Source organism: Hylobates moloch, unplaced genomic scaffold (genome assembly GCF_009828535.3).
Source record: "Hylobates moloch isolate HMO894 unplaced genomic scaffold, HMol_V3 SCAFFOLD_14, whole genome shotgun sequence".
NCBI lineage: Eukaryota > Metazoa > Chordata > Mammalia > Primates > Hylobatidae > Hylobates > Hylobates moloch.
In genome coordinates, this window is record NW_026652289.1 from 96,170,774 (window position 1) to 96,197,934 (window position 27,161).

The window sequence follows — 27,161 nt, forward strand, 5'->3', positions numbered from 1 at the left end:
ATCCCAGTTCACCACTGGTGAAAGTTTTAATACCTGGCTGCCACCTTGTGCCAGGGGTTATCTGGGTTCCATCTATTACCAGTAACGGGGTCCTCCCTACCAGCTAGGCGGATGAATGACCCAGTTCCAAAACTCCATCTTATCTGTGCTTTCTCAGACCTCTCCTGGCTCTGACTGTGGTAGTTTGGGTTTTCCAGGAAGCAGATCCCGAGACGGACTTCAGCATACAGGATATTTATTAGGGAGGGCCCCTGGGATCAACATCTGTGAATGGGAGAGAAAGGAAATAAGATTGGGCAGAGGATGAAGTCGATCTGAGATGCAGGCTGATAGCCTCAGTTAACCCCACACAGGAATCTCTCCAGAGGAAATGGATCATCAGAGTTTTTCTGACAGGACAGAATAGCTAGGCCTTTTGTATTAGTCTGTTTTCACACTGCTATAAAGAAATACCTGAGACTGGGTAATGTATAAAGAAAAGAGGTTTAACTGACTCAACAGTTCCGCATGCCTGGGGAGGCCCCAGGAGACTTACAATCACAGCGGAAGAGGAAGCAAGCACATCTTAGGTGGCAGCAGGTGAGACAGAGAGAGAGTGTGTGTGAAGGAGGAACTGTCAAACACTTACAAAACCATCAGATCGCCAGGCGCGGTGGCTCATGCCTGTAATCCCAGCACTTTGGGAGGCTGAGGTGGGCAGATCACGAGGTCAGGAGTTCGAGACCAGCCTGACCAACATGGTGAAACCCCATCTCTACTAAAAATATAATAATTAGCAGGGTGTGGTGGCACGTGCCTGTAATCCCAGCTACTCAGGAGGCTGAGGCAGGAGAATTGCTTGAACTCAGGAGGCAGAGGTTGCAGTGAGCTGAGATTGCACCATTGCACTCCAGCCTGGACAACAAGAGTGAAACTCCATCTCAAAAAAAAACACAAAAAACAAAAAAAACACCATCAGATCTCGTGAGAACTCATTCACTATCACGAGAACAGCATGGGGGAACCTGCCTCCACCATCCAATCACCTCCCACCAGGTCCCTCCCTCGACACATGGTGATTATGGAGATTACAATTTGAGATGAGATTTGGGTGGAGACACAGAGCCAAGCCATATCACCTTTCTACTTCTGCCTTGATCAGTCATCAGATTTGGGCAACCCAGAAAAGGCACATCTTCTTGGGCAAGGTAGCTCTCTGCACATGAGGCAAACCCGGAAGGAAGTGGTAGCTGACAGCTGTGTGCTGAGCACAGTCCCCACAGCAGGGCAGCAAGTCTTTCCTTGGAGGTGGATCTGGTCAAAGCGTCTCAACATCCACCACAGGTATCATGTCAGCAATTGACTCTCAAATTGTTCAGGTAAAAATTCATTATGCTATGTGCACAACTTTTCTGTTAGTTTGAAAAACTTTAAAAATAAAATGCTTTTAAAACAAATGGACAGACTTACACAAATTAAATGTGACTGAAAAAATGTCAAGAGCCTCCCGTTACTGATGCAAAGAAAGGAGCGTGATGTTGAAGAGATGAAAATTCGCTCGAATGAGTAAAATGTGGATGGCCAGAATAATTAGTGAGAGATAAGAGTGAAACAGTAGATTGAAGTTTCATCTTTGCTGATGCACTATAATTCCAAGACTTCAGAATAGGGCAAGAATGCAGAATGCTTATTGCCTCACATTTACACTGGCCTTAATTTCACCTCACCTCTTCTGAGTAGGTGAAGTCTCTTCTAGACTACCTTTAGTAGTTCCTGTTTCCTATCTCCCACTTCCTTTTGTTCCTTTCCTCCCCAGGACCATCATGAAAATTGGTCTGTGGAGATGTGAGTCTTTCCTAAGCGTCTCATACTGGGATGAAGATTATTTTTAGGATTAATCTGAGTCACAGAGGGAGGAGGGAAAGAACCATTTTAATCTTTTCCTTTTCACTCCTTCATAACCTGCTGTACAGCTAAATCATTTTACAAATACGTCTTTCCTCCTTTTCCCTAGGAATGCTTTGCCTTTTATCTTTCCTTTGGAAGCAGTATCCATAAGCCTTCATCAGAAGCTTCTAAAAGTGGAAGGAATTGTTCTTTGTTAGAATGGACCACGGGCTAAATTAAAGGAGATTGCTATAAGCTGCTTTCATGTAAGTAGATCCATTTATTATTATAGCGGTCGTTGGGATCTGAGGGGTTATATAGTTGCCCCTGTTTCCCTTTCTCACTGGCCCCCTCAGCTATACCCATGTCTTAGTCTGTTTTGTGCTTTTTATAACAGAATACCTGAGATTGAATAATTTATAAAGGAAAAAAAAATTATTTGGCTCACAGTTGTGGAGGCTGGGAAGTCTAAGAGGGGACGGTATCTAATGAGGTCCTTCTTGCTGCATCATCTCATGGTAGAAGGCCGAAGGGCAAGAGTGATCTCAAGAGGGCAAGAACGATCTCCAGAGGGCAAGACATTGAACTCGAAGCTTCCAGCTTTATTATAATCAGCATTATTCAATTCATGACAGTGGAGCCCCCGTGACCTAAACACCTCCAGTTAGGCCCCACCTCCCAACACTGCTGCATTGGGGATTAAGTTGCCAACATACGCTTTTTGGGGAACACGTTCAAACCATAGCAACCCCACTCTGGATTTTCCCTTCTGTCGCTCCAAGGCTGAGCGTGGAAGGCACTCCTGCTTTCTGTGGAGAGATGCAGGCAGAGACTGTGTTTGACCTTCTTCCTTTGCAGCAACATGCTTGAGCATGCCTCATGTTTCACTGTTGGACCACATTTCTTTGAGGAGTAAATAAGCATGTGAATGCTACACTTTAAAAAATATCTCTACCAATTTACACATTAAACAGTGAGGAAACAAAGAAGAACAAACAAACCCCCCCCAAATAAGTTACCCCAAAAGATGGGAGAAAGTTCTGTCTTGGATAAAATAGGCACTCAAAGGCTGTCTGTTGAATGACTTGAATGAATGAAGACAGATCTGGGCCAGGTGCGGTGGCTCATGCCTGTAATCCGAGCACTTCGAGAGGCTGAGGAGGGCAGATCACCTGAGGTTAGGAGTTCAAGACTATCCTGACCAACATGGCAAAACCCCGTCGCTACTAAAAAAGTACAAAAGTTAGCCAGGCATGGTGGTGGGTGCCTGTAATCCCAGCCACTCAGGAGGCTGAGGCAGGAGAATTGCTTGAACTTGGGAGGTGGAGGTTGCAGTGAGTGGAGATCACACCACTGCACTCCAGCCTGGGCAACAAGAATGACACTCCATCTCAAAAAAAAAAAAAAAAAAAAAGAGAGAGATCTGGCTTAACTTAGGTGAATGATAGTTTAAACAGGCAAGCTTCTGGCTGAAGATACTAACAACACCCCTTATTTAGAGTAGGTTAGCATTTTAGGAGTGCTTCCACACACATTTTCTCATGTATTCCTTGGACAGACCTCGCCCTGCAAGGGAGGGGAGGCAGGTGTTATTTATACCATTTTAAAGTTGAGATTAAATGACTTGCCTGGAATCAAACAACTAAGTGGCAGAACTGGGGCTTACACCTAGGTCTGCTGACTACCGTTGGTGCCAAGACATCAGAGAGATTCTTCTGGTTTCAGAATGGAGCCCCCAAGGATTACTGCTGGGGGACTTATCTTACTTAAAACTGACATAGACTGCGTGGAAGCAGGCCCATGTAGGAAGCATTACACGGCTGAAATGGCCTTAAGCTCTCCAGAGTAGTAACTACCAAGCAGATGGATCTAAATTGGAAAGATAAGCTTCACACAGCTTATGTGAGTGGACAAAAATATGGCAAATGAGTTTCATTCTGTACTGAATTGGAATAATGCATTTAGTATTGTTAGTCTAAAGTCACTTAAAAGAAGATGAGTTTGGAGCTGTGTTTTATTCTAAGAAAGAGACCTATGAGTTATTGTTGACTGTTTCCTAAAGTCATATAACGATATGCTAGGCCTGTTTGCTAAGAACGTGGAAAACAGAACTGAAAGCATTATTTTGTCTTACATTTGACAAAATGGTAATGAAGTTATACCTGGAATCGTGCATTTAGTTCTCCCTGGAAACCGTAAAAAAGAGTCTAGTATTTAATAGATATACCAGGTCATAGAAAGAGGTAACTAAAATGACCAAATAGATTTCCTAAGAAGAAAGTTGCTTTAAAAGTAGAATTAAATAAGGGGAAATTTGAAGGAAACCCCTATTCACCTTTCGTTTTCAACTAACTTTTTTTTTGAGAAACCACTACATTCAGACACTGTGCTCAACACTAGAGTTTACAATGTGTAAAACGCAGAAGTTCACAATCATCGTGTGAGAATATCAGCCGGGATGAATCATGAGCCCAACTCCGCACAGCTATTCTTGTGTGCTTAATGGATTGGCAGCTGGTTTAGGGTACAATCTCTTGAACTTGGTTGGTATGTGTTGGTTGCCAGGGGCCAATCAACCCTGGTAAACCTGCAGTCAAGTTCTTCAAGCAGCAGATCTGAAGAACTGGACCCTTCATATCAGCCAGAGCATAAACTGGAGTTATGACTTATTAATAGCATCATTAACATTTAGTTGTTTACCTGGGTCCAACAAATACCATCCTTCTCTGTGGTCTCAGCACTTCTAAGCTAGGAAGGTACAGACAGTCCCTGCTTGGGACTGAGTTATGTTCCTAAAAGTTGATTTCTAACTTGGTTGTTTGAAACTGAAAATGTATTTCCCCAGATAATCAATGTTAGAAATACTGGTTCTGTTCTCAGGCCAACTCTTAGAAGGCCATTTAGCCCATATGCAGCTTGACTTTGAGACTATAGAACTGTGACCTACGACATTGTTTCTATGGGAAAATGTGCCCCAGAAGGAACAAGGTCTTCCTTCCTACCCCACTTCCTATCTCCCTGTGTAATGAAGCCTGTGTGTTTACTACAGGAAGTGCTGCTCCCAAGTGTGGGCGGCTGGGCTTTGAGGTAGCCTTGGACACTTATCCCCAAGGGCAGAGATATTCTCACTTCTCCTGCCCCAGCTCTGGCAGGGAGGGGAGTGGGAGCAGGTGGGGAGTCTGTCCCTGACCCACCTTCTTCAGGGCTATCTTCTGGGGGGTGGGGTTCTAGGAAGACTGGCTACATAATTTCTGGGGCCCTTTTGTTCAAAAGGCAGAAAAAATAAAAATGCTGCTAAGCTAGTAGAGAAGAAAACTGTTTTCCTTTCTTCTGCTCTCTCTCTCTTGACTTGTTAGTGTTTTAAATATGTGATTTAATGTTATTCTACGTAAGAAAAAAGAAAAATTTAAATTATTAGCATGAAGTTTATAATTCATTTTTATACTGTGCAAAGCCAGTTTTAAATACAAATAAAAGATCATTTAACTCCTGAGGCAGGAGGATTTGCTTGAGCCCAGGAGGCCAAGGCTGCAGTGAGCTGTGTTTGCATCAATGTACTCCAGCCTGGGCAACAAACATAGAGCTCTATCTCAAAAAAAAAAAAAAAAAAATTAACTCCTTTGTGGACTCACCAAAATGACGTAATTTCTATTTTTTAGCTCTTACCTATATATATAGTTGGTTATTACCAGAACAGTAGAAAAACTACACAAAACTACCTCAGCTGTTATTTCACCTCTTTTTTTTTTTTGGAGACGGAGTTTTACTCCATCGCCCAGGCCGGAGTGCAATGGTGTGATCTTGGCTCACTGCAACCTCCACCCCCCAGGTTTAAGTGATTCTCCTGCCTCAGCCTCCCAAGGAGCTGGGATTACAGGCGCCTGCCACCACACCCAGCTAATTTTTGTATTTTTAGTAGAGATGGGGTTCCACCATGTTGGGCAAGCTGGTCTCGAACTCCTGACCTCAGGTGATCCACCCACCTCAGCCTCCCAAAGTGCCGGGATTACAGGTGTGAGCCACTGTGCCCAGCCCTTATTTCACTTCTTCATGCACGCACATTGTACTAACACTCCACCTTTGACTTACTGAGGAGTAAGAAAGTACTGAAAGGCAAAGGAAATGTCCTCAGCACAAGCAGTCAGCTAACACAGGGAAGTGACACAAGAAAGAAAAGATATGATAGGGTATCGTGGTCTTCTATGTCTTAGAATGCCATTGCCTTCTTTCTGTGTGAAGTTCTGGTTCCAGTGGAAAGCATGACTTCTCAGAACTATCAGGACCCCCACTTACTCAGCCTAGACAAAACAGGCTTACCTTGTATTAATACTTATTTGCTTGTCTCACTGAATTCTGATGCACCGTGGGCTCACCAGAATCCTGTGCACATGGGTCATGGAGAACGCTATATATGAACGGGGTGGCCAGAAATAGTGAACATACTTATTGCATCTATCTCCTCTGCTCACCTGCATGCTCCACTGCCACATCTGACTTCACTACACAACACGAGTTCAAAGATAAAATCATCAGGAATGTCAAGATGGTCATAGCAGAGCATTAAACCAAGCATGGGGTCCTTTTGCATGCAGGGCCCTGTATAATGCCGTGGTTGTGGGAGGGAATGGGATGGGCACTCATAGGTTTAGAGTGAGGCCAGGATGGGCAGATGAATCTTAGGCCTCTTGAGCCCCTGGCCATTTTTCTTCCAGGACACCAGACCTAGGCGATTGCCAGAGGCAATGATGAGTGCAGATAAAGACTCTAGAGGTGGTTATCAGTTTCTGGGGATGATGACATCCTCTGGGAAGGGAGTTCCAGTGGTAGTAATTATCAAGTGGCAAATAGGGGGTGAGAGGCGGGATTGTGGAAGGCAGACCTACTAAGCCTACCACATTATATACTAATTGATAAATGGAGCACTCAGAATGACCAGTGAAAGCAAATGTTGGGTACAGGTTTAGTTAGAGGAAGTGATTACCTTCTTCCTCAAAGGACAGGACAGCTTAACTACTGAAGTGTAAAGGGGAGGAGCATGACCTTGTGAGTTGAAAGCTGCTTTGTCTCCACAACTCAAAATAGTTATCATTCCCTGCGCATGGGCTGAGAAACATCATGTCTATTCTTTCCTTTTATTTACTCTGGTCATGTGGCAGAGACCCAGGTTGTTCTGAAAACCTGAGACTAGTTATAGAAGGCTTTGTGGTCGCAAGAGGTTCAAGTTGGACACTGTCTCCAGAAATTAGGAGTATCTGTTCTCCTCAAGGTATTGGGCCTCTCAAGATAGAAGGAAGGACAGAATGCAAATGAGAAAACCTTTGGACTAAATTTCCCTAAAGCCAGAAAGTGTCATTCTCTCTATGCTTCTCTTAAAAAGTGTGTGTTAGGGGAGGCTGTAAGTTTTGTATTACTAGTTTAATCCTACCATTTCTACAAATTTGCCCTGCTTCCAGAAAATACTGACTTCCAAAGCAGATAAATTAGAGGGGCTCTTTGGATTATTTATTTGGTTTTATAAAATTATCCTAATAGATATTTCCCAGTACATTTAAATGTTTAGTTATATAACCATTATTCAAAAAGTAAATGTATAGTTTTTGCCTCAGAAATTGATTTTATTACAAGGAAAGCCAGGTTTTGTCTAAAATATTTAAGTAATTTTTTTTCTTTTTTTTGAGACAGCGTCTTGCTCTGTCGCCCAGGCTAGAGTGCAGTGGCGCAATCTCGGCTCACTGCAACCTCTGCCTCCTGGGTTCAAGTGATTCTCCTGCTTCAGCCTCCCGAGTAGCTGGGATTTCAGTCGCCTGCCACCATGCCCGGCTACTTTTTGTATTTTTAGTAGAGACAGGGTTTCACCATCTTGGCCAGGCTGGTCTCAAACTCCTAACCTCGTGATCCACCTGCCTCAGCCTCCCAAAGTGCTGGGATTACAGGCGTGAGCCACCGTGCCCGGCCTTAAGTAATTTCTTACAGCTTTTCAATGAAATCCCATTTGTCATAGCCTGAGAAAATGGTAGAATGTTTGTAAAGTGTTTACCTGAAACGGGCCACTTGGTAGGAACTTGATAAATGATTGCTGTTCCCATTCGCCTGAAGGATAAGTGTTTTTTTTTGTTTTTGTTTTTGTTTTTTTTTTTTTGAGACAGAGTTTTGTTTTTGTTGCCCAGGCTGGAGTGCAATGGCATGATCTTGGCTCACTGCAACCTCTGCCTCCTGGGTTCAAGCGATTCTCCTGCCTCAGCCTCCCGAGTAGCTGAGATTACAGGCGCCACCATACCCGGCTAATTTTTGTATTTTTAGTAGAGACAGGGTTTCTCCATGTTGGTCAGGCTGGTCTTGAACTCCTGACCTCAGCTGATCCACCCGACTCGGCCTTCCAAAGTGTTGGGATTACAGGCATGAGCCATTGCACCCGGCCTTCCCAGTTTCTCAGTTTTCGAGGCAAAGTTTCACTCTGTTGCCCAGGCTGGAGTGTAGTGGCACGATCTTGGCTCACTACAACCTCCATCTCCTGGGTTCAAGTGATTCTCCTGCCTCAGCCTCCTGAGTAGCTGGGACTACAGGCACATGTCACCAGGCCAGGCTAATTTTTGTATTTTTAGTAGAGATAGGATTTTACCATGTTGGCTAGGCTGGTCTGGAACTCCTGACCTCAAGTGATCCGCTCACTGAGCCACCGCGCCTGGCAGAGGGGATACTCTTGTTGCCCCATCCAGTTAAATGTGGGATCCTAGTTTTGTTTGCAGGTAGTCTTCCATTTCCAAAAAGCATTTGTGTGATCTGCCTCTCATCAAACTTTATGTACAGGTTTGATGGGTTTTGACTGAAAACATTCTCTCCATAATCTTTAACTATAGCCAGTCCTCATTATTCACAGATTCTGTTTGCAAATTTGCCTATTGCTGAAACTTATTTGTAACCCCGAAGTAGTCACAGCACCTTTGTAGTCACTTTTGAACATGCACAGTAACGAGATATTTGAGTCACCCTACGTGAACGTTGCCAGCTGAGGCCAAACAAGACAAGATTTGCCTTCTCGTTTCAACTCTCGTACTGTAAACGAGTGTCGTTTCCGTGGTCTATTTGGTGCCATGATTTTTTTGTTTTTAGAAAGAGGATCTCTCTATGTTGCCCAGGCTGGACTCAAATCCTGGGCTCAAGTGACCCTCCTGTCTCAGCCTCCTGAGTAGCTGGGACTATAGGCACATACCACTGTGCCGAGAGCCATCACATTTTTTGCTTTCTGTTGGTGATTTTGCTGTTTAAAGTGGCCCCCAAATGTATTGCTGAAGCGCTATATAGAGTTACTAAGCACAGAAGGCTGTGAAGTGCCCTACAGAGAAAATACATGTTAGATAAGCTTTATTCAGGCATGAGTTACAGTGCTTTTGGCAGCGAGTTCAGTGCTAATGAATCAACAATAAGTATTTAAAAAGGTGTATTTAAACAGAAATACACATGAAACAAGATTATATATTCACTGGCTGATGAGAATGTTGTGCCAGAGGTTTGCAGGAACCTAGCCTTGTATTTCCCCTAGGAGCAGGGTTCAGTTTTCACTAATTTACTGTTCATGATGACTTTACAGAACATAAGTACCACAAATAATGAGAATCCACTGTGAGGATGAACTGTACTTGGCAATGAATTTCTTCAGTGGAAGGCTGTTTTATTTATTTACAAATCAAATTACAACGTGTTCTTCTATAAACCGTGTCTAGGAGAGCAGTCATTTTAAATTAAGAGTATAAACAGGCACACAGAAGCTTCAAGTTGGAGACCATGGAAGTTATCAGCTGGCTGTAGGCCCCTCCTCTCCTCCGCAGTTCCTTTTAGACCCGCCTTGACAGGTGGCCATTGTTTTCTGATTGAATGCTTCCAGCGATGTAGCATTCACTTCGCCAGGGCAGTCCTGTCCACTGTGGCTCAGTTCCAATATCCAAAACAGTCCTTTCTTAAGCTGAGTCAATGCCTCTCGGTAATAGCCCTCTCAGTGGTTTTAGATCTGAAATCCAGAGCAACCATTCTCTCCTCTGCACACAAGAACCCTTCAGCAAATCTCTTCTGCAGGTTAATCAAACCCAATTCTCACATCTTTTCTTCAGAGAACATGGTTTCCACACCCTGCCTGAATGTCTCCTAATGAATTATTCTAATTTGCTATGTGTGGTGGCTTTTGTAAATGTGGTGTCTGTATTTGAACACATAAGTTGAGAAATCTTGAGCTGAATAGCATAGGTGTGGTACCCCCTGGGACTTGGACACTGTTTCCTATTCACACATTTTGTTCTATTTTGTTACATTTTTTTGGCATCTGCTCACACTGCATTTTACCCTTATTGTCACATTACTGGGTTAAGCCAAGTCTCCCAAATCCTGGCCCTTTTCAAATGATTTTTCTGAACAAAGATATTGTACTTTATTGCAGTCAAATGTCATCTTTTTAAAAAGATTCTTTGCAACCTATGGAAATGATTTTGAGTAATTATCCTATAATCTATCACACTCTATGTTTTATATCTCCCTTAAGTTTAATAAGTACCCTAACTCAAAACATTGATAAAAATATTACTCAGCCAGGCGCGATGGCTTACACCTGTAATCCCATTACTTTGGGAGGCTGAGGTGGGTGGATCACAACGTCAGGAGTTCGAGACCAGCCTGGCCAATATGGTGAAACCTCGTCCCTACTAAAAATACAAAAATCAGTCAGGCGTGGTGGCGGGTGCCTGTAGTCCCAGCTACTCGGGAGGATGCGGCACGAGAATGCCTTGAACCCAGGAGGCGGAGGTTGCAGTGAGACAAGATCGTGCCACTACACTCCAGCCTGGGCGACAGAGTGGGACTCCATCTGAAAAAATATATATATGTATATTACACAAGACTAAAGAGGGGAAAATCTGTATTGCTTTTCTAGAGAACTCTCTCAAGATTCCTTGTCATGCCATTAATTGGCACTGTTTGAATCAACCTTTCTCTGCTATAATCTAAACCCACATCACTCCATCTTATCCACAAAGGTGTCTTGCCTTCCTGAAATGACCAAACTCTTGGTTAAGTAATGTAATAATTCTATCCAGAAAGGAAGTGGTATTTCTTTGCAATGACTTACTTGCAGAGAAGTCATGATGACCTCTTACATTTTCCCTAACATACTGTCTTTCATGATTTATATCAGACATTTTCCAGGGTTTACCATCAAATGTAGTAGTTTGTATTGCTAAACTCTATTTTCTATCCATTTTGAAAATCGAGGTATTTGGTAGTTTGTCTTCATAGGGTAAGTTAACTGGAAAAAGATAAAACAAGAAGCCTAAAGAGGGAACTTAAAGAGGTAATGCGGGAGCAACTGGGTGACTTAAGACACATCTCTAACTCATCTAAGCATTCGCCAAGTCCACTTTACTCAATAATCTTTCTTGTATTATCATCTCCTTCCTCACCTAGTAAAGAGTGCAATAACCATCCAAATGGTTATTGGAAGTAAAGTAAAGGTACAATAGTAAAGGTACAATAACCATCTAAATACATTGTCTCTCTCATGAGATACAGTTTGGTTTGGCTTCTCTGTTACTTGCAACAGAAAAAATTTTTCCTTACACAGGAAAGGGAGGCTCCTTAGAGGACATGGGAGTATTGTTACCAGAAGACCATACATTGGATACAGGGCAGAAAAAACAATGGATTCTTCTACCTGCTCCAGGTCTCCAATCTCTTGCTCAATCTACCCTTCCTATTAATGCCAGTGTTACATTCTAAAATACTAGTTGTATCCTTTACGTTCCTCTCCTACTCTCTTTAGCGTAAAATCCAAAAGTTTTGGCCTTGTAATCAAGGCCTTCTCAATCTGGTGCTAACTTGTCTTCATTCTCCCAGGCCTGTCAGACTTCTCCCATTTTCCAAAGTGTGCCCTGCATGCTCATGTCTTTGTACATTCTTTCATCTGGGATTTTTTTTTTTCCAGATACTACCTGATGGAATCAAGCCCAGCTCAAATACTCCCTCTCCCTGATGTCCCCGGTTCTTATCAATTGTTCCTTCCATTATAGTCCAACAACAGCAAGTAATTTGCATCTCTGCTCAGGAAGCACTCATCTATCTCACGCTGTACTTATTTTTTCTCTCCTGCATTCCTCCACTATGGCAGTGACTTTCAAACTTTTAGCAATAGCATAGCTCATAGCAATAATTAGCAATAAATAGAAATACATTTTACATTATGACCCAATAGACACATTCATAGAAACCACACAAGGGCATGGAAACCAGAGGCAGGAATCACTAGGATGGGCAGGAGCCTTGAAAGCTGGCTGCCCCTATACTCCAGCCTGGATGACAAGAGCAAAACTCCATCTCAAAAAAAAAAAAAAAAAAACCGAAAAAACTAAAACCAACTACCTTGACATGACTTTACAATTCAACTATCTGCAATAAATATAACTTGAATTCCAAGAGACTCTTGCCTAAAAAGGTGGAGTTGCAAATAACTTGATTGTGGTTTCAGGAACTTCCTAAAATCCATTTATTTCATTAAGTTACTCACAGAATTTGCCTTTGTCAGGGTAAACAGCCCTCTGCTCTCCTGAGTTTAACAACTATTTATCCCTTTAGGCTCTCTTCAAAACTCTCCCCCTCCTCTGCCCACCCATCTTAAACTATTATATCACAAATTTGTCCCAAACCCAAACAGGACCCCTCACTGAAAAACCAGTCTTAAACCAGGTCCCTGGGCCGGGTGTGGTGGCTCACGCCTGTAATCCCAGCACTTTTGGCGGGTGAGGCTGGTGGATCACCAGGTCAGGAGATCGAGACCATCCTGGTCAACATGGTAAAACCTCGTCTCTACTAAAAATACAAAAATTAGCTGGGCGTCCTGGCGCGCGCCTGTAGTCCCAGCTACTCGGGAGGCTGAGGCAGGGGAATCGCTTGAGCAGAGGTTGCAGTGAGCCGAGATTGCGCCACTGCACTCCAGCCTGGGGACAGACCGAGGCTCTGTCTCAAAAAAAAAAAAAACCACACAAAACCAAAAAACAAACAAAACCAGACTCCCCCAAATCTTGTAATTATTCCATCCTTGACCTCCCCTTTGTCTCACATGTCCGTGTGAAGAGACCACCAAACAGGCTTTGTGTGAAAAACAAGGCTGTTTATTTCACCTGGGTGCAGGCGGGCTGAGTCCAAAAAAGGAGTCAGCAAAAGATGGTGGGATTATCATTAGTTCTTACAGGTTTTGGGATAGGTGGTGGAGCTAAGAGCAATGTTTTGGGAGCAGGGGGCGGATCTCACAAAGTACATTCTCAAGGGTGGGGAGAATTACAAAGAATCTTCTTAAGGATGGGGGAGATTATAAAGAACCTTCCTAAGGGTGGGGGAGATTACAAAGTACATTGATCAGTTGGGGCAGAAATAAATCACAATGGTGGAATGTCATCAGTTAAGGCTATTTTCACTTTTTTTGTGGATCTGCAGTTGCTCAGGTCATCTGGATGTATATGTGCAGGTCACTGGGGATATGATGGCTTAGCTTGGGCTCAGAGGCCTGACACCCTTTTGAAATGCTACAGAGATTCTGTCAATTTAGTGGTCTCCCTTACTATTGTAAGCCAACTTTGCATTATCCACACCCTATTTACCGGAAGTCAGCAGTGACACTGGGTTAAACGCTCCTTGAGGGAAGGCACAGTGCTTGGTATTTATTCTCCCACCTTCTCTGGGTGATCAAACATTGATGGAAGAGGAAGGTAAACGAGTTCTCAAAGAGTGAGAGGAAAAATGTCCTGAGGATCAGAGGAGAGCCTAGAGCAGGGGCAGTGGGGCTGAAGGTAAGAGCTCTTGTTGCAGAAGTTGGAAATTCTGCAGTTGGAACAAGTCTCCCCTTTCTCTTGGTTTTATTCACTCATTACCTCTTCTTCACACCTGGTACTCAGCTGACATTGTTTTAAATATTAAAAAACACAAAGCATTCAAGCTCACCCCAACCACTTAACTTCGTTAGTCTGTGATCTTTTTTTTTTTTTTTTTGAGACGGAGTTTCGCTCTTTCGCCCAGGCTGGAGTGTCCTGGCACGATCTCGGCTCACTGCAACCCCCCGCGGGGTTCAAGCTATTCTCTTGCCTCAGCCTCCCGAGTAGCTGGGATTACAGGTGCGAGCCACCACACCCGGCTACTTTTTGTATTTTTAGTGGAGACGGGGCTTTCACCATGTTGGCCATGCTGGTCTCGAACTCCTGGCCTCAGGTAATCTGCTCGTCTCGGCCTCCCAAAGTGCTAGGATTACAGGCGTGAACCACCACGCCTGGCCCTCTGTGATCTTTTTGAAGTGGTCTTTGCCTCATTCTTGAAGATGCCCATAATAACGGCTAAAGGGGCTATTGTATGTCTGGTTCTCATCGAGATGGTGATGAAGTCATTGAAAAAATATGCTGACCTGCGTTTCTAATTTCATAAATACTTAAATTTCACATAAACACTGAAAAGGCTCCTTGGACTCAATAAGCCAGAACTAATGTAAGTTTGCTTTTAGCCAAGAAGTGGGCCCAAGAAGGTACCCATCCACCTTTCTACGTTTCACAGTGCATCCCTTCCCAAATTCAAATTGTCCTATCCCAGTTCCTGCAACAAGCCAGGTACTCTGGCTTCTCAGTCTTTGCTCACTCTGTTCCCTCGGCAGAAACACCCTCCCCACCTCCTGGTTATACCCGCTCCTCCGGGATCCAGCTGAAAGGCCACCGTGGCGACCACTCCTAAAAGCCTTCCTCCATACTCTGGCAGAATGAATGACCTTAGTACTTGGCCTCTAACGCGTCTGCCTTGTGCTCGGGCTGTCGCCTTCCAGCCAATCCATCTTAAGGTCCAGCCTTCCTGGAGACTGAGGCCTCATTCTCTCGGATTGCCCAGTGCCTTGCACGTAGTAGGTGCTTAGTAAACACTGGCACTGGGTTTGGTCACTTTGTTCCCTTAATGCCAGGGCAGGTAGTGGAGCAGACGGCCCCAGCTGTCTTCCTCCCTGCCCGCCCGCAGGCAAAGCCCCCAGGAGACGCCGGACGAGCCGCGTGCCTTTCCCACCGCCTCCGCGGCGCGGGCAGCCCAGTCACGGGCGCTGGAAATTCCGGCGCGTGCGGGCGCGCTGGGCAGGGCGGGGGCGGGAGAACCCGTGGAGTGAGCCTGTGACGTGAGGGGGCGTGGCACCTCGAGGCCCCGCCCCCTCTTCCTCGCCCTCTCTCGCGGGTCGGGGTTACATGGCGGCGATTGCGGCAAAGCGAGAGCCTCGGAGACGCCGCTGCCGCCAGCACAGCCGGAGACCTGAGCCGACACTGGGGGCTGTCCGCGGGCCCCGCACTCTCTCGATGAGTCGGAGAAGTCCCGTGAGTGTGTGTGTGTACGTGTGCGGGGTGCGCCGGCTGGGCGGCTCGGGAGGGCGCCGCGGCGGGCCCGGCGGCGGCAGAGCCGGCTCCCTCCTCCATTGTGTGTGACCCTCCGGCGGCTGCCGCTCAACAAAGGCGCTTTTGTTCGGTCCGCCACCCGCCCCCTGCTCGCCCGCCTGCACGCCCGCTCGGGCCTGGCCGGCGCGTCCCCGCGCGGGCCGGCGGGCGGCGGGCCGGGGTCCCCGCGTGGGGCCGGGGAGGCGGCCAACGCGCCCCTCCCACCCGGCACGCCCCTCGCCGGTCGCCCTGCCGGGCCGCGCCCGCTCCCTGGCCCCGCACGCCGGCTGCCGCCCAGTCGCCTGCGCCTGGGTCCGCAGGTTCGAAACCCAGCCGGACCGGAGGGCGGGCGAGCGAGGGGCGGCGGCCCGGGGAACATGAGGTGGCGTGGAGTCTCGCCTTCCTGGCACGCTGCCTTTCGAAATGCTCCCGCGTCTCCTCCCCCATCCCACCCGGTGACTCGGCCTCAGCTGACTCCGGCCGGGCAAAGTCTCCAGTGGCGTAGCGCGCAGCGCTCACCCGGCTCGTCTCAGAGCCCTGAAGTCCGCCCAAGTTTTGATTCTAGCCATGAATGAGGTACTGAAAACTCGGAGACGAAATTCCTAATTTCCTCCCTCTGCCCTACAGTCTTTCCTTAGTTTCTTTCGGGACCTTAAGTGGTGGTCTGTAAAAGTGCCCAAATGAAAGCTTGTTTTGTCGGTTCACCAAAAAGGGCCTTGTCACTTTGCTGTGCATTTTAGTCCGCTTTGTGAGTTGTGTCGAAAAGTAAAGGTGTTTTGGCATCCTTTTGTTTCTTGGCGAGTGTAGGACCCGACCGGTTTAGATGTTAGGGGGATCTCTGTGCAGCGGGAGCTTCTCGATTCCTTTGCCGTTTTTTCTTTTGCTTGTTCATTGGAAAAGGTCCAGTGAAAGGGACTGGTGAATTGGAATTAGAAGCCTCCTTGTATTAACGGCAGAATTCGTGTTCATTGCTAAAAATGCAGTCTCAGTAATGACTTTTTTTTTTTTAACGGATACAGATGATTTGTCAAGGGGAAAAATTAACACGCCGTACAATGAAGAGCAAGCAGCTTCAGAGTAATTTTCTGATGGCTGATTCTTCTAGCCTGTCTCTTACAGTTCCAGTTGGACATGTCTTCTGTCTTTAACGCTGGAAAACTGAGATGGAAAGAATGATCTGACCAGAAGAATGTAGGGTCCAAACAGGGCCTGGCCTTGAAATCAGGAATTACTTCATAGAAATATCAGATTTTAATGTTTAAAAAATAATTTTGAATTGGGTGAAAGAAACTTTGTCTTTAGATAGTAGTTGTTCAAACATGTTTATGAAGTGTTTATGTGCCAGGGATTGTAAAGTCTTTTCACATGTGTTACATCATTTATTAAGAATTGCCTTGTTAAGCTTGTAAAATTATTCATTGATGTCCTGAATTCAGTAATTGCAGTTAATCTAGAAAATATGCCAGATTTGAGCAGAACATATTTGATCACCTAGGTATTACTGTTGAGGAGAAAACACTGGAAAATGGAGAATATTTTAGAAAAAACTTCGTGTATGAGGATATTTTGGAATTCAGTTATTTGCAAAAGAGGATTAGAAGTAATCGTTGGCTACTTTCTGTGATTAAAAAATCCAGAGAAGAGTGATTTGAAGTCAGTTAATTTTGTAATAAAAAAATGCACACATTCTAAAGACAAACGTTAGCACTAAAACTGTTGCAGTGCTTTACATAAATTCATTTAAAGCATCGTGAGAATCATAACTGACAAAATAGTAAGGTTTGCTGACTCAGGGTACTTTGCTGAAGGGGATGGGGTCGGGTAGGAGGAAGCTTATAAGTGCTGCTTCAAGTTTTGAGTTGGATGATGACTCACGCTGCCCACGGACTGCTACGTGGCTTTTTTTTTTTTTTTTAAATACACGGTATTTTTTTCTAAATGATAGGCTAAAATGTTCCTGTCCACATTGAAATCCTCTCTCATTTTTTCTGAAGAGGAACAGCAGTTTCTCTAAAAAAGTAATGGCTTCTTAAATTGCATTTTAAAAGGAGATCATATACTCTACAGGTGGAATTGTGTAACATTTGCTGAGAGGAAAGGTAAAACCAATTGCTGGTCAGGTGCTGAAATTAAATGTTTGATACCAGCAGGTTTTTGGCTACGGCTGAGAGAGATTTGTTATAGGTTATTTATAAAGGACAGATAGTACTTTTATGGTGTCGGTAGAAATTGACCTTATGTTTTTATTGGTTATGTGAAAGTTATCTTTATATTTAATATTTAATCAGATATGGCTCTGAATATGAAAGTTTCACTCATAGAATTATTAAAACATGATTATATATTGTGCTTTGTGATTTATGTGAATTTTCCTTTTTTAATAAAGACGATTTGAAATAGGTATTAGGCACTATTTTTCATGGCTTTTTTTTTTAAGATAAGTAAGATAAGCTGAATGTATACAGTTCTAAGTCGAAACTTGGTAATAAGATTAATCTTCTGACTGATTTTAAAAGAGCCAACGTTTTGCAAGGTGGCTTAAAATAAGATTGAGAGGGGGAAGAAGATTGAGAATGGCAGTTTAAGAGTGGGGCTGGGTGCATTGGCTCACACCTGTAATCCCGGCACTTTGGGAGCCTGAGGTGGAAGGATCGCTTGAGGCCAAGAGTTCAAGACCAGTCTGGGCAACATAACGAGACCCTGTCTCAATTTTTAAAATAAAAGAAAAAAAATTTCCCACCCCATCCGCTAGTTTTTCTGTGTATACTGTTTATTTTTCCAAAGGGATTTGAGGAGTTTGTGGACAGTAAAGTGTTTGTTGTTGTTGTTTTTGTGAGACAGGGTCTTGCTCTGTCACCCTGGCTGGAGTGCAGTGGTGCGATCGCTGTTCACTGCAACCTCTACTTCCCGGGCTCAGGTGATCTTCCTGCCTCAGCCTCCTGAGTAGCTGGGACTACAGCTGTGTGCGACCATGCCTGGCTAGTTTTTCGTATTTTTTGTAGAGATGAATTTTCACAATATTACCCAGGCTGTTCTTGAACTCCTGGACTCAAGCAATCTGCCTGCCTCAGCCTTCCAAAGTGTTGGGATTACAGGTGTGAGCCCCTGCTCCTGGCCCATAAAATGTGTTGTTGATGTGAATTAAATTTTTGGAACTATTTTGGAAGAGTATTGCATGATTTATACCTAGAGGTTTTTTTTTTTTACAAAGTTTAATTCAAACTTAAAAAAACATTTCCTACTAAAGGAAACATAAAAATACAAATATAAAAGTATTGAAAATTTTCAGAGCATCACATAACTTAGAGGTTTAACGTATTTTCAGCATTGTTTTCAAATATAGGTAATTAGCTGTAGTGCATAATTCAGAGTTTAAAAACAAATTGAGGCCGAGGGCAGTGGCTAACGCTTGTAATCCCAGCACTTTGGGAGGCTGAGGAGGCGGATCACGAGGTCAGGAATTCAAGACCATCCTGGCCAACGTGGTGAAACCCCGTCTCTAATAAAATACAAAAATTAGCTGGGTGTGGTGGCACGCGCCTGTAATCCCAGCTACTCAGGAGGCTGAGGCAGGAGAATCACTTGAACCCGGGAGGGAGAGGTTGCAGTGAGCCAAGATTGTGCCACTGCACTCCAGCCTGGGCAGCAGAGCGAGACTCCGTCTCAAAAAAAAAAAAAAAAACCACGAAAAACAACAACAAAAAAAACTGGATATCTTAGCCTGCTTCCTGTCTCCAAGGTACTGCTTTATGAAATGCTGAGCCTTCTCACCACTGCTATCCAGTTCCTTGTTACTTTTGAACCATTTGAACCTTGTGTTACTCTAGGTCTCCTGTTAAAATGGAAAGAAGATGCTTCAGAAGTAAATTCTGTGTAGCATTGTTGGCTGCCTCCATTAGTTCCTTCAGCCTGTTTTGTGGGCTGTTACATTACACTACAACCTGCCTGTGGTGTGGGAATTTTGCTCATTTTTATTGCTGAGAGGCTTGACTGAGACTTCACAAAAACTCCCAGTGTTACTGTAGTTAATGGCATTTTCCAGGGGTTGCTTTCATGTGAAGCTGATGCTTTTAAGGTGACAGTGATGTAGGCCGAGTCCAGCATTGATTGGTTTTTTCACCTCCATGAACTGCGTATTTGGAAAATACTGTGTGGGCTCTCTAATAGAGTTTTTTTGTTTGTTTGTTTGTTTGTTTTTTGAGACGGTGTCTCGCTCTTTTGCCAGGCTGGAGCCATCTCGGCTCACTGCAACCTCTGCCTCCCAGGTTCAAGTGATTCTTCAGCCTCAGCCTCCCGAGTAGCTGGGACTACAGGTGCGCACCACCATGCCCAGCTAGTTTTTGTATATTTTTTTAGTAGAGACAGGGTTTCATTATGTTGGCCAGGATGGTCTCATCTCTTGACCTTGTGATCCACCTGCCTGGGCCTCCCAAAATCCTGGGATTACAGGCATGAGCCACCGCGCCCAGCTGATAGAGTTCTAAAAGCTTTTTGTCTTTTATACATGTCAGTCTTCCAAGTCCATTTCTAAAAAATTGTTCAGAGATTGAATGTTTATGTAGCAAATAAAATTTCCCATTGATTTTCGTTAAATTTGGTATTTTTTTCACAGAAAAAAAAGGTATCATAAAACTTATTTTTTAGAATCCTAGCATTTACCTCAGAAAAGTCTGCCTCTGCAGAAAGTGCAAATCTATATGCATTTAATTCTGTACAATCATAAAACTTTAAAATATTAGTGTTTTGGAGGGGTCGTGGGCATTATCTTGCTTCATTCATGTACATCATTTGACAGCTGAGGAAACCAAGGCCTGGAGAGATAGATCTAAGACCTTGGTAATAAAAGTGTGATTTCTGGACCAACAGTATTAGCATCACCTGGGAACTTGATAGAAGTTAGAATCTTGACTTCATCTCAGTGCTACAGTCCTACTGAATTAGAATCTTAGAATCTGCTTTTTCTTTTCCTTTTTTTTTTTTTGGAGACGGAGTCTCGCTCTGTCACCCAGGCTGGAGTGCAGTGGCGCGATCTCGGCTCACTGCAAGCTCCGCCTCCGGGGTTCACGCCATTCTCCTGCCTCAGCCTCTGGAGTAGCTGGGGCTGCAGCCGCTGCCACCGCGCCTGGCTAATTTTTTGTATTTTTAGTAGAGACGGGGTTTCACCGTGTTAGCCAGGATGGTCTCGATCTCCTGACCTCGTGATCCGCCCGCCTCGGCCTCCCAAAGTGTTGGGATTACATGCGTGAGCCACTGCGCCCGGCCTTCTTTTTTTGTAAATAAGAGGCACAATCTTGCCCTGTTGCGCAGTTTGGATTGGAGTGTAGTGGTGTGATCCTAACGCACTGCCACCTGGAACTCCTGGACTCAATCCTCTCACCTCAGTAGCTGGGACTACAGGCATGTGCCATCATACACTGCTATTTTTTTTTTTTTTTTTTTTTTTTTTTAGAATTGGAGTCTCGCTGTGTTGCCCATGCTCGTCTCAAACTCCTGGCCTCCTAACATGCTGGGAAGAACCTACATTTTAACAAGATTTTCAAGTCATTCAGTGCGCATTCAGTTTGAGAAGCACGGCTAAACGATGCATACACCTGGGCAACATAGTGAGACCCCCGTCTCTACAAAATAAAATAAAATTAGCCGGTTGTGGTGGTGCACACCTGTAGTCCCAGCTACTTAAGAGGCTGAGATGAGAGGATTGCTTGAGCCCAGGAGGTTGAGGCTGCAGTGAGCCGTGATCGCACCACAGCATTCCAGCCTGGGCAACAGCAAGAGACCCTGTCTCAAAAAATACGTAAATAAGTAAAAATTACAATGATGCATACATGCTTGCTCAGCTCGTTAGTCTTCTGAGTTGCTCTTTCCACTGGCCCTTCTGAAGAAAGTCAAATGGAAAATTTAGAAGCTAATCACTGCCCAGTTGAACTTTCTATGATGATGGAAGTGTTCTGTGAGGTAGCCGTTGGCCATGTGTGACTGTTGAGTACTTGACGAGCAAGTAGTGCACTTGAGGAATTGAATTTTTTATTTAATTTTAATTCCTTTAAATAGTTGGGGCCGGGTGCGGTGGCTCATGCCTGTAATCCCAGCACTGTGGGAGGCCGAGGCGGATGGATCACGAGATCAGGAGATCAAGACCATCCTAGCTAAAACGGTGAAACCCTGTCTTTACTAAAACTACAAAAAATTAGCCGGGTGAGGTGGCGGGCGCCTGTAGTCCCAGCTGCTTGGGAGGCTGAGGCAGGAGAATGGCGTGAACCCAGGAGGCGGAACTTGCAGTGAGCGCCACTGCACTCCAGTCTGGGTGACGGAGCGAGACTATGTCTCAAAAAAAAAGAAAAATAGTTGGACGTAGCTGGTGGTTACATGGACAGCACAGATCTAGATGATCTTTGCCCACTCTGAAATCTAAGCTGTACAAATTGGAGAGAGGATATGTTGACTTAGTTTTTCTAATATGCCCAGATGTTATTTTAGTATGTATTACAAAACAGTGCTGATTTTCTAATTGATACATCTGTGTTCAATAAAGTAGATAATCTAAGTTGTAAGAAAGTCCGTTTCTTTCCATCTTAATAGGTATTTTCACTTGAATTTTTAAAAAGTGGCTATTAAGTTTTCCTTAGTTATCCTGTAGAAAGCATTGACAGGATAGTTTTTGCCTCTGGCCTAGTCCCTCTAGGCTTGTTGGCACTTGTTGATAACTTCCAGATTGATCTGCTGTTGATGTTAATTCCAGGTACAGAAACAGTGGTTCTTAACCTCCTACCTTTTTTTGTTTTGTTGTTGGTGGTGGTGTTGTTTTGAGGCGGAGTTTTGCTCTTATTGCTCAGGTTGGAGTGTAATGGCGTGATCTTCGCTCATTGCAACCTCTGCCTCCCGGGTTCAAGTGATTCTCCTGCCTCAGCCTCCCAAGTAGCTGGGATTACAGGCATGTGCCACCACGCCCAGCTAATTTTGTGTTTTTAGTAGAGGTGGGGTTTTAACCATGTTGGCCAGGCTGGTCCCGAACTCCTGACCTCAAGTGATCCACCCGTCTCGGCCTCCCACAGTGCAGGGATTACAGGTGTGAGCCACCGTACCCGGCCTTAACCTTCCACTTTATACAGTGGGAAGATTCTAACCCTATAGTCACAGGCCTATGTCCAAATCTCGGCATTTACTGTGTGTAAAGAGCGTCAGTGCTCTTGTTTGTAAAATGACATTTACAAGACTGTAGTTAGAGATGAGAGAAATAATTTGTCATTTAGAAAATGCCTGTCATGGCTGGGCGCGGTGGCTCACGCCTGTAATCCCAGCACTTTGGGAGGCCCAGGCAGGCAGATCACAAAGTCAGGAGTTGTAGACTAGCCTGGCCAACATGGTGAAAACTCGTCTTTACTAAAAATACAAGAAATTAGCTGAGTATGGTGGTGCACACCTGTACTCCCAGCTACTCCGAAGACCAAGGCAGGAGAATCGCTTGAACCCAGGAGGCGGAGGTTGCAGCGAGCCAAGATCGCGCCATTGCACTCCAGCCTGGGCGACAGAGCAAGACTGTCTTGAGAAAAGAAAAAAGAAAATGCCTGTCGCGGCCGGGCGCGGTGGCTAATGCCTGTAATCCCAGGACTTTGGGAGGCCGAGTCAGGCGGATCACAAGGTCAGGAGTTCAAGACCAGCCTGGCCAGCATGGTGAAACCCCATCTGTACTAAAAATACGAAAAAACTGGCCATGGTAGCGGATGCCTTTAGTCCCAGCTACTCGGGAGGCTGAGGCAGGGGAATTGCTTGAACCTAGCAGGCGGAGCTTGCAGTGAGCCGAGATCGTGCCACTGTACTCCAGCCTGGGTGACAGAGCGAGACTCCCTCTCAAAAAAAAAAAAAAAAAAAAAAAAAAAAGAAAATGCCTGTCACATAATAGGTCCTTAGTAGATGTGAGTTACCTACCCTCCCCCTCCTGCTTGGATTTTATAGCCCTCTGTAATTGAGTTTTATGCTTAAGATTCCAATCAGGCTTAATACATATTCTGAGTCTTCATCTCTACCAGTTACTGTAATTTCATGCCTTGCTTCATTCATGTTGTATCCCATGTAGATTTTGCCACTTGTGCTCTGGATTTCTTCTCTTGACTTTTTTTTTAATCGTAAATGTTTTTGTGTGTGTGTGTGTGTGTGTAGGCGGGGTCTCCCTATGTTGCCCAGGCTGGGCTAAAGCAATCATCCTGACTCGGCCTCAAAAAGTGCTGGGATTACAGGCATGAGCCACTCTGCTCAGCCTGTTGATTTCTCTTTATTTATTTATTTATTTACTGGTTTTTTTTTTTTTTTTTTTGAGATGGAGTCTCACTCTGTTGGCCAGGTTGAAGTGCAGTGGCACGATCTTGGCTCGCTGCAGCCTCTGCGTCCCAGGTTCAAGTGATTCTTCTGCCTCAGCCTCTTGAGTAGTTGGGACTACAGGTGCCCACCACCAAGCCCGGCTAATTTTTTTTTTTTTTTTTTTTTTGAGACAGAGTCTCGCTCTGTCGCCCAGGCTGGAGTGCAGTGGCGCGATCTCGGCTCACTGCAAGCTCTGCCTCCCGGGTTCACGCCATTCTCCTGCCTCAGCTTCCCGAGTAGCTGGGACTACAGGCGCCCGCCACCATGCTCGGCTAATTTTTTGTATTTTTAGTAGAGATGGGGTTTCACCATGTTAGCCAGGCTGGTCTTGAAGTCCTGACCTTGTGATCCGCCCGCCTCGGCCTCCCAAAGTGCTGGGATTACAGGTGTGAGCCACCGCGCCCGGCAATTTTTGTATTTTTAATAGAGACAAGGATTCGTCTCTTTGTTGGCCAGGCTGGTCTTGAACTACTGACCTCAAGTGATTCATCCACCTTGGCCTCCCAAAGTGCTGGGATTACAGGAGTGAGCCATCGCACCCTGCCAGCCTGTTGACTTCTAAGGACTTACCTCGTTCTTGCCTACACCATGAGTTTTTCCTTTTCTGGATCATTTTTATTAATATACAGATGTGCTTTAGAGCTGTACTGTCCAGTATGGTGGCTACTAATCGATAGTGCTTTCTGCAATGAAATGTGTGGCTGTTAAAAGAAAAATTAAAAAAATTTAGCTCTTCAGTGATGCTAGTCATATTTCAGTTGTTCAGTAGCCATATATGGTGCTAATGGCTACTCTATTGGACAGTGCAGATACAGAACATCCCTATCATTGCAGACAGCACTATTGGACAGCACTAAGTGCGGCTTCCTTGTTTATAAGCCCTCTCCCCGTTCCACATTATTCTCTAGCTACAGCCTCATTTCTCTGCCGGTTTTCAAAAGTTGTCTTTTTGTGCTCTCTCCACTTCCCTTTGCTTCTCAGCCTACTACAGATTGGCCTCCATTCTTACCACTAAAACTACTCTAGTCAAGGTTGCCAGTGGTTTCTATTTACTAAATTAGTCTTACAGGCTCTTGTAGGAGCATTCAATGTAGTTGACCACTGTTTTTGGCCTATTCATCTACTTCTCATTTTATGAGACATATGTTCTTGTTTTCCTTCTACTTTACACCTTGTTATACTGTATACTTTTTTTTTTTTTTCCTGAGACGGAGTCTCACTGTCGTCCAGGCTGGAGTGCAGTGGCGCAATCTCGGCTCACTGCAACCTCCACCTACTGGGTTCAAGTGATTCTCCTGCCTCAGCCTCCCCAGTAGCTGGGATTACAGGCGCACACCACCACGCCTGGCTAATTTTTGTATTTTTAGTAGAGATGGGATTTCACCATTGTTGGTCAGGCTGGTCTTGGAACTCCTGACCTCAGGTGATCCACTGACCTTGGCCTCCCAAACTGCTGGGATTACAGGCATAAGCCACTGCACCCCACTTTTTTTTTTTTTTTTTTAATTATTAAACAGGCTTCTCTGTACCTGTCTCTAAGTATTGGCATACCTAAGACAGGATAAAACTCCTGGGTTTTTTTTTCACCCTCTTTTTCTAAATTCTTCCCCTAGATGGTCTCATTCAACTCATTGTTTTAAATGCCATCTGTATGTGAATAATTCTCATATTTATGTTTCTGGTTTAGACTTCTTGCCTGAGCTCCAGACATATTATCCAACTGCCTTGCTAGACATTACCACTTAGTAACCTAGTAGGCAGTTGTCTAAATATACCTAACATGTCCAAAATAGAACTCTCTTCCATAATATTCTTCCAGTCTTCCCCTCTTCCGTAACTGGCACCTAGGATTTATCCTTGAATCCTGTTTTTCCCTTATCCCCATAGCTAATCCATCATCCAGTTCTTTTGGTCTCCAAAATATCACTTAAATCTGTTTATTCAATGATCTGTTTTAACATCTTTATTTCTACCATCTCAGTCTCAGACACCATTATGTCACCTGGCTTACTGAAATAGCTCTTAACTGGTTTTTGCTTTTACTCAGCTACCTTCTTCAGACATTCTTCTCCCAGTAACAAGAATCTTCTTTCAAAAATGTAAATGAAATAATGTAGATTGCCTGCTTAAAATGATTTCATAGTTTTTCTTTGGTCTTAGTTATGAGATTCAGAATCCTGCCTCATGTGTTCCTTCCTTCCTCATTGCTACCTTCTTTCCTGTGCCCTTTGCTGTAGATGCTGTGGCTACGCTGGCATTTCTTTTGTTCCATAATGCCAAGTTTTGTCCCGCCTTAAGTTGTTCAATTTGTTGTTTCCTCTGTTAGGAATGCCCTTCTCCCAACTCGTAGCAATGCTGATAGCTTCTTATTCAGGTTTCAGCTCCTCAGAGGGCCATTTCCCTGCTACTAGGCCAAATCTGAATTTGTTAATTAGCTAACTTGTTTGTTGGTCTTTCCTTACTAGAATGCAAGCTCTTTGGAAGCAGAAGAACCTTGTCTATCTTATTCTCTAATGTATCGTCAAACAGTGTCTGGCACATGCTAAGTGCTCAGTAAATTTTTGTGGACTGTATAAAATATTTGATTCCTTTAAATCTCACAAGGGAAAAACTACATAATAATTGCATTGTACCCAGTGTAACGTGATTCTGGACTGGGTCCTTTACCTCCCAAGTACATGATTGAGATAATTGCAGAAACTTAAATGGGGTCTGATTATTAGATGGTAGTACTATACCAGCGTTAATTTCCTGATTTTGATGGTTGTATTTTAGTTATGCAGAAGGCTTTTTTTTTTTTTTTGAGACAGAGTCTCACTCTGTTGCCCAGGATGAAGGAGCACAGTGGTGCAATCTCGGCTCACTGCAAGCTGCGCTTCCCAGGTTCAAGGGATTCTCCTGCCTCAGCCTCCCAAGTAGCTGGGACCACAGGCGTGCGCCACCATGCCCAGCTAATTTTTGTTTTTTTGGTTTTTTTTTTGAGACAGGCTCTCACTCTTACCCAGGCTGGAATGCAGTGGCGTGATCTTGGCTGACTGCAGTCTCTGCTTCCTGGGTTCAAGCAATTCTCGTGCCTCAGCCTCCTAAGTGGCTGGGATTACAGGCATGTGCCACCATGCCTGGCTCATTTTTTTGTCATTTTAGTAGAGACAGGGTTTCACCATGTTGGTCAGGCTGGTCTTGAATTCTTGACCTCAAAGGGTCCACCCGCCTTGGCCTCCCAAAGTGCTGGGATTACAGATGTGAGCCACTACGCCTGGCCTTAATTTTTGTATTTTTAGTAGAGAGACAGGGTTTTCCCCTGTTGGCCAGGCTGGTCTCAAACTCCTGACGTCAAGTGATCCGCCCACCTTGTCCTCCCAATGTGCCGGGACTACAGGTATGAGCCCACTGCCCCCGGCCAGAAGAAGGTCTTTGTCTGTAGGAAATATACTGTACTCAAAAGGTTGGGGAGTGAAGGGAGATGTGTATACTATACTTGTCAATAAAAAAAAAGTTACAGTGAGAGATAATGGAATT

The 27,161-nt window shown here is 44.6% G+C and overlaps 1 protein-coding gene across 4 annotated transcripts in view; it reads left to right on the top strand.

Annotated features, from left to right (window-relative positions):
• Positions 1 to 2,116: 2,116 nt before the first annotated feature.
• MAPK6 (mitogen-activated protein kinase 6) overlaps positions 2,117 to 27,161 on the top strand; it is a 60,323-nt gene continuing 35,278 nt past the window's right edge. The window contains exon 1 of one of the 4 annotated variants that reach the window (XM_058427540.1): positions 2,117 to 2,132. The gene's annotated coding sequence lies outside the window, so the exon portion shown is untranslated. Of the gene's footprint in view, positions 2,133 to 15,095; positions 15,245 to 15,577; positions 15,864 to 27,161 lie in introns of those variants that run through there. The other 3 variants (XM_032174170.2, XM_032174168.2, XM_032174169.2) reach the window with 3 other exon arrangements.